Here is an 8,833-nt window from a genome sequence, read left to right as displayed (position 1 = left end):
TACAGTCCCACAGATGCATTCTTACATATGAACTTAGTTTATCTTCCTCCTATGGATATAGTAGTAGAGGTGATTCTTTACCATGGGCATTGCAACAAAACCAGGTATATAAGCAGAGACCCTACAGGATCAGCTAACCCAGAACACATGGTTTTCTCTAGGTAAATTGTTTCTCATTTCTCCAGCTTGTGACTATTGATCTAGAGATCACATACACACACTGTATCTATCTGTATGTATATATGAAAAGTTGTATGAAATCTGGCAATGAAATAATTATAATAAAGCCACAATTATAATACTCCAAAGATAGATGTTTATTGAGTTGCTGAAAAATACAAGTGTTCCAGTAAGTTTGTCACATTTCAATGTTACCTAAAAAAACCCCACAGAAGTTCCACATACAGTCTAGTTGTTCCACTTCCCCACTATAATGAAAACTACGTTGAGATGACAAAGTCAAATCTTTTAACAATCACCTGTGAATTTCAGAAAAGTTAACATGTTCTAATTATTCTTATATTGCCCTTACTAGTAGCTATGAGCTATTGTGCTGAGTTATGCATCATTCAGTTCTGAAGGCAACGTGCTATAGCTGTGAAAACTAAATATTTGTATTATAATCTACTCTTTGGCTATATAATCAGAATATTATTAGCATGATATTCCCATTATTAATGAAGCCTAACTAATTAAACCACAAAAAATTACATACACATTTTGCAAATAGGTTTAATCTGCTAAAGTCATTGCAACATTAAACTTCAAACTTTTAAAATATTCTTGGAAGGGTTCTAACACCTATTTGAGTGGTATTTGTAGCCACTCAGAGTAACCGATTAATGCATTTGAACACAGAATCAGAAACAGGAGAGTTCTGCGAAACCATCAATGAGGACTTTAATTTGTTGTTGTTGTTAAAAAAACCCCTCTCATACAGTTTCTGCAAACTAAGAGCATCAGAACAGTGATGCTAGCCTGGGGCACTGTAATTATATCCACCACTGGTGCAGACACAGCCTAATCAGAGAGGAAAGTTAAAAGGCTACAGTCATAACAACGAATCTTAACCAATGCAAACCAGCAGCTGAAGACAGCAAGATGTATAACTGGTCTGTGAGCAGGACACTGGAGACTGTAAAAGCAGACACAGCATGAGAAAATACATCACAGGTATCTGAGACTATGGAGGGAGATGCAGATTTCAAGCTTGAACAGAAAACAAAGAAATTCTATTTAGCAGTAGGTCACCATCTTTCATTTAGGAAATAGAGGCTTCATAAGCTCACTGTGACACATGAAAAGTTTGCTGCAGTCAGCAAGACCTATGCACCTAAGAACTACTCCTGAAGAATCCCTGGGTGGAGGAAACACTGCAATAAAGATCTAAAAAATATATTCAGTACCATTAGTTCTCAAATTCTGCTGAAATCAATGCAGTCTAGCAGCAAGGCAGGTGTTAACAATCTATCTACATTTTGTTTATAGCTTGAGCCTGCCATTTACAAAAAACTTTTAATACCTCATGACTCTTGAAAAAAGCCCATGTGTAAGCCGTATTATCCACAGCTGATAATCTAAATATAAAGGAATATACTTGTTTGTGGCACCCTGATCAAATGTACCAAGCTCAAATAAAAAAACCCATAAATACACTGCAAAGCTTCATGAATTTAACATTTCTCTCAAAATATCTCATGTGGAAAGCACAGATTTGTTGTTTGTTTGTTTACAACACTTTCGTTATTCAACAGTGACCTTCCCCATGAAGATGACCAAGGACAGACAGAAATCTCATGGTTCATGGAGTCCAGCCTGGAACAGAGGACTCTGCACATGATATCTTTCCCCTTGTAGACCCAAAAGACCTTTTCATAAGAGGAAACTTTTCTTTATAGTTGGAAACTGAACAACAGACTCACAGAACATTTCAACCACAAACTCCTCATCGATAACTGCAAAAAAAAAAATTTCCAACTGTTTGGATGTCTTTGTCAAGGGATGGTGCTCACTTTCTTTGTAATGCTGTTCCTCAATTTCTGCTTTGTAGTCCCAAATTGTGCTTCATCAGGAAACAAAGGCTGAGTGCATGCAGGTGCAGAATGAAAAGTCTCACAGGGAAAAACATCTCTCAAAAGATAATATTTAGTTTTAATATTCAGGTGTAAATAAAATTGTCCAGATCTCTAAGTAAACAGAAAGAAATCAAAGTAAAACCAATTTCGTCACATAGAATTCTATTTTAAGCTACATTTGAATAACCTAACCTAACTACAGCTCCAAAAACCAGCAGTTCCCTGTCCCTAATGCTGGATCTAGCAATTAATGACTGCAAACCACACAAAAGGTTATCTGTGCCATTGCCAGATCCAACCCAGTGAGCAGAAGGGAAGCAGATCATCTCTGTATAGGAGTTTCTGTACTGGATTAAGGTTATTACTAACAAGGTTCAAAAAATGATGTTGCTCCAAATATATATGCTATAAGACATTGGGTGGTTTATCACGTTGTGTAAGACAGGAAAGTGTGTAAATGTATAAAAACCCTGCTACACCTTTATCTTCACGTATTTTCAGCACTGTTGTCCCTGTTGGTCAAAACCAAAGTCCTAATATAACTTCATATGTAAAAGTGTCTCTATTTCCCCAGCATAAGAGTTAACATTTCTTTTTTTTTGTCACTATAAAATAATGTATTTCCTGATAAGTAATGAGGCAGGTCACTTATCTATCAAAATGGCAACACAGACATTTGAAAGAACATACAACAAATTCTCATTATTTACTATGAATATATAAAAACTGAAGTGAAATCAAATTGAGTAACTTGACTACATGAAAGTTATGAAACAGTTTGTATTTTATACACAGGGTATGTACACCAGTTTTGGAAACGTGGGTTTTATCCATGCAAATGTAATACAAAAAGCTATTTACAAAAAATAACAGTAGGAACATTTTTCAAAAGAAACATGTATGTTGGAAGCTCCAGCAATAATGAAAGTCCTGGAAAAAGACTTAATACAGTATTGTACAAGCAGACAATCTTCAGAAGTGTGGAAGATGCACTTTACAAGAATATGAAATGCAAAATGACTTAAAATGCACTACCAAAAATGTTGCAAGTATATACAAATTTAAGCATCTATTTTTAAATGATCACTCTCCAGCTGTGCCTCAGAACTACTTCTGTCATGTCCTGCACATATTTACATATTGATCGTTTGGTTACATTGCATTTTCTAAGTTTCATAATCATGAGTTATAAAATAACTGAATACCAACTGAATGATAAACATAAAGCAATCACATTTTCCTTGTTCTAGACATTACATAACAGTAAAAAGCATTCACATTATTCCCAACGTAATCCACTGAACAACCCTTATGCAATGCCTGTGTATGCCCTTCATGGGAATCAAAGCCTCGCATTACCTGCTGGTGCAACAGACACAAACAGTTGCAGCTAGGAATTCCCACAGTTGCAGCAATGTTTATGTTAATACATCAATTCCGTAAACACAACTGTATTAACAATTGCATGTAAAGAGCACAGTTTTGCACGTGCTCCAGAAAGCATATTAATACTGAACAACAGGAGTTCCCACGTCAGGAATGGCACGACCAAATTCTAAACAAACAGAGCAATTCTGGGAACATTTCACTGGTTCAGTCACATTTAAAAATGAAACAAAACAAAAAGTATCCTTACAATTATTTCCAAATATTCTCTATTTCACAATCTGCCTTCATAAAACCATTGTGGGGATAAAAAAAAAAGTTTTGCTTGCCTCATTTCACACAATTTTGAAAGAAGCAAGGAAATCCTCATTAGTGCCAAGAATTCATTTTAAATGACTGACTTCATGTTGTAGCTCAGTTACAAAACTATTGAGGGAAATTCCACTATCACTGAAGTCATAGAATCATTTAGATTAGAAAAGACCTTTAAGATCATCGAGTCCAACCATAAACCTAACACTGCCAAAATGGAAAGTTTCCCCAAAACAATTATATTTGCTGTCAGTTTGACCGATTCTTCTCCTTTAATATTTGCCAAGATACTAAAGTAGCCCTGGAAAAACTTCTTAGTGTTGTTTGTTTTAACATTAGGATTCAAAATGTGTATGGATAAACCACACTAAAAATTCTTCTTTGAAAATGTAGTTGGCTATAAAGCATTTGAACTAAAAATGACTGATTATGCCATTTGTATAATAACTTGTATTCCTTCCACAGAAATTAATCAGGTAGCTTATAGCAATTTTGCCTGCCTTTGCCTCTGACGTTAAAAAAAAAGATCAAAAACAATGAGGGAACAAATACTGCATATAACCACAATTTTAAGATAATACATTGTGAGAATTGAACTATGTGAAACACTTAAAGACAAATAAAGTAAAGCGGCATCTTATGTGAGAAACACAGGAGCCAGAACTGCTCCTATGCAGTGGCAAGTTTAAACTAAAATTCAGTTAACCATGCATATTCTCTATTTTAACAGTCAAGATCAGCAGAAACTTTCTTCACATCAAGAAAATTATGTTTACCTTCATATTTATTTTACCAAAAAGATCTGTGCCATAAAATTCCTGATTAAAAAAAATCCAGTTTGCCTATCCCTCCATTTGTAAATGAATTGCATATAGCCCACTATGTTGCGTATGGAACAAGAAACAGTATTACTGTTCTGATTCACTCATGTGAGAGGACAAGTGACACACTAACCCGTTAAGAGTCACGGTGCAATTTTCAATCAGTGAAGTTCTGTAGTTCCTAGAGCAAGCTTCCTCTGTCTCACTACACCATTCTTTGCCAGTGGAAGTTAAAAATTGGTAAACGTCTACTTATCTATTACTCTTAAGTAAAGTTATCACGTTCCTCAGCGTTTTCATTCAGACTGCAAACATCTATTTAAAAGAATTCTGCAGCCTATGCAGGAGGAGGCAGCAGCATGAAGCAAGGAGATGTTTCCTTCCGAAGCTACACCACACAGGCCAATCTCATCATCACAAAGCCAGAGGGTAACGCAAATGGCACCAGCTAGGTACCCTACCGACGGCTTGGAACGGGCAACGTCCTGCAGTATTGGGATGGAGCTATCCAAAATATAGTGTCTTTGGGAAAAGAAAGATGCCAATTTTTTTGGTTTTGTACCTCTACGGAAAGTTCCATGTACTTAAGGATCTGCCCCCATAAAACATAATCTATTTCTTTCTCTACTAAATCTAAAGACTTCTCATTGTGAAGTGATTCAACATGAAATCAACTCATAGCACCTTCTCCTTGGACAACTATACTTTGCCTTTCCCATTCCTGGTCTTAATTTTTTTTTTTCATTCCAAAGAACGTAAACAGGAAATATTTCATCAGTTTTGTGTGTGTTGGGGTGGCATTTTGGTTATTTGCTTTTGTTTTTCAAGTACAGATCACTGTTTAATATGACATGCCTCTTGAAAGAAACACATACATTAGCCTGATCTACCGAGGAAAAAGAGAAATTTGATTTACCAATACTAAATCATCTCCTATCCACAGAAAGCGATAAAAACTCATACAAGTTGCTTTCAGTTGAAATCAGTTGAATTATTAACATGCTTTATCTCTGCATTGGTATACAGACTGATTCTGACACAAAGAGGCAGACTACAGATGTATTAGATACAAGTTACCTTTCATAGAAGCATTTAAGAAATCAGCAGAGAGAAGTGCCAGACTGTTGTCCTCCGCAATACTGAGAAGACACCTGGAAATTTGGTTTTAGTGAAAACAGATGCCTTTTCATTTTTTGTTTGAATTTGGCTACAGATTTATGTCAAAATCTGAGAAGACTGACACTAAATTATAAGATATTTTATATAGTTTTTAGTGCAGTATATAACTGATGGTAGTCCTCACCTGCAATTTTACTGAGGTGACATACCTTCCCATAGTATGAAAGCTGTACTACAAAGTAATTTTTCCTACTGTCTTAATACAGTATATGGCCTATCAGAAAATTTACATTAGTAACTGAATTGGTGTAGTATTTTACAGCTTCCTTTGACTTACCAGAGATCACTATTTTTAGTTAAGAATTTTGACACTAAAGCTTTGCTAGAGTCAAAAAAGTTTAAGCCATGTTTGCTATGGTCTCCAGCTCAGGTGATCCATAAATCAAAAAGGTGAAATCTTTACTGAAGTCAAGAGCAAAACTTGCATTGACTTCAGTGAAGCTAGGATTTTACTCAGAAATTCTTAGGATTCATGTCATAGTTATTTACTGTTTCAAATGTATTCCTCCATATTTTAATGATCATTTCAGTTCTTGGTTATATTTTGGAAAGCCTCCGGATACATGAGTAGAGACGGTTTTCTGCATCCCCAGCAGTGCCCCAGCCAGCACACTGGATTAGCAGCACTATATGACAGACGTGAAGCATTTCTCAGATATTGTGTGGGGAGTCACCACACTTTACAATAATTATTTTAATGTCACTGCTTTAAGATCTCACAATATCTGGGACATTATTGCTTCAATGAAAGATCAATCATATGTGACATACTGCATTCAATGTCATAACAAAAATAGAAAAAAATACAGAAGGCCAGAAGCCTTGTCAGTATGTTGATTCACTCTGTAATTTACTGTTAATATCTTATTATTGCAGTAAATGTATATAGCATTCACAATAACAAATTCACAATAACAAAAGCACCCTAGTTAACTCTTAAGTTTATTAGGAAACCTTAATGCAGTTTCCTAAAGATTTTAATGGTGACTTTTCTTCACATCCAAAATAACAATTGAGTAACTACAATAGGAATTGGGCAGGCCTCTGTTTTTAGCCATCCTATCACCTGTACCAAATATTAAGGAATGACATAGCATCCTAAACAAAATAGGAAAAGGGTGTCTATCTCAAACATACTAAATGTTGGGAGAAGGGATTCTGGAATCACAGTAGTTCACCAACACCACTGGAACAATTTCTTAAAAAAAAGTAAAGAGGAAGGAGAAAAGTGGCATGCAGTAATAAAACAATGCAAAGTGACTAGATCTGTGAACAAACAAAATAAGTAAAATGGTGCTGGGAATCAAATGGAAAGGGAGAAAGGGGACAGTATGCAAATTCTTGTACAGGGAAGACAGCAATAATTTCCATAGGCTACTTTAAAATTAGAACATTTTTAGCATCTTTTTTTGCAGTTGCTCCTAAAAAAATTACAATGGGAACAGCCAATTTTAGCAAGGCTGTAGATTATTATTATTTGTAAAAGCAGCTAAAGAAAGATGAGAAAAGATTAATCCAGGCACAGTGGACCTTTTCTCAGATTGTTCCTAACCATACTTGAAGGTCTTAATCTTTGCAATGCTAAAAAGGAAGCCCCGGAAGAACTATGATTATCCTTCCCCATAAGCATGAAGGCAGCCACAATAATTTCCAATGAATGGCAAAGTAAGACTGTTTCTAGCAAGTTTGTGTGGAAGAACTTGAGTACTAAAAAAGAAAGTTATTTTTGTAGTTTTCAACTTCAGAGATACAGTTTAAAATGAGTACATTAATTTCATATCCAGTTTTCAAGTTACTAAGGAAATAAGTTAATCTTAAAAAAACTGGTAAGCATCTGGCATGCTACATCAAGGGAATTCTTAATGTTTACACTGTGATATAACTTTATAAATTTAGTTCTAGTAGGAAAAAAGTTACTTTAAGATCAGAAAATATATTTAAATATTACAATGAAATAGTAGTGTAGATCAGTTTAAGCCAGATAACTGAAAGTGACAATTTACAGTTAGCAATTCAATGGCTAACATACCAAAACAGAACTTTGTTGTTTGTCAATACCATAGCAAGGAATTGAAAGACAACAACTTACTCTTTTTGAATGATTGTGTTCTTCAAATGTAGCAGACAACAAGCATTTTGCTTCATGAATTATATTATTTTTTCCATTTTAGTCTTAGCATGACTTTACAGATACTGCCTTTAAGGAAAAAGAGACTGAAGTTGTTAAAATGAGTATTACGTGAATGATTTAAAAAACAATTAGACAGATTTGAAATACCATATTTCAAATGTCAAAGCAATCCAGGTTCCTTAAACAAGTATTTATGTAATATAAGAATTGTATCTAGGACTTTCCAAATTAAGTTTTACACTAGCCTCTCCATGAGCTGTATTCTGAGAAAACAATATATAAACAATAGTGGTTTTTAGCTATTACACATGAATCAGCTTGTTTCAATGGATTTAAAAATAATGTATGTTAAAAAAAAAACCCCTGTCATCAGAAAAAGGTTATTTTTCCTCTCAGATAGTGATTTTAAGGACTATAGTAAACGAAGTAAGGAGTGAACAATACCCCTCCCTCATTCTTTTATGAATTACAGTACCTGGGGTCTTGATCAACTGGAAAAAACAGAATCAAATCTTGTTACACGCTTGGCGAACATATCCCTCAACTGAAATTAACTTAGCCTGAAATAGAAAAATCTGTGGCAGTCAACCTTTTTTTTTCTTTTTTTTTAATTGAGTTACCTTTTCATGAAGAACAAACTAATGCAAAGAGATTTATTACTAAAACTACGACATTATTTGCAACTTGTTTGGAGAAGAACTCAACTGTGTATGGTTTCAGATTGTTCTCAAAACACCAAGAATTTGTGCAGAAGCAAACAAATACATAAACTCAGAAGTTTCAAAAAACCACCACAGTGGAAATTTTTCTTTTTCACATTTATCCAGAAAAATCTCTCAGCACAGTGACATTTATACAAACTGATTTGTGTGCTATGCCACACTTGTGTAAATTACACAATAAATCCTGTAAACACTAAAAAGATAAAC

Source organism: Cariama cristata, unplaced genomic scaffold (assembly GCF_000690535.1).
Source record: "Cariama cristata isolate BGI_N322 unplaced genomic scaffold, ASM69053v1 scaffold19381, whole genome shotgun sequence".
Taxonomy (NCBI): domain Eukaryota; kingdom Metazoa; phylum Chordata; class Aves; order Cariamiformes; family Cariamidae; genus Cariama; species Cariama cristata.
The sequence above is the reverse complement of the archived record's forward strand: the minus strand, read 5'-3'. Positions refer to the sequence as shown.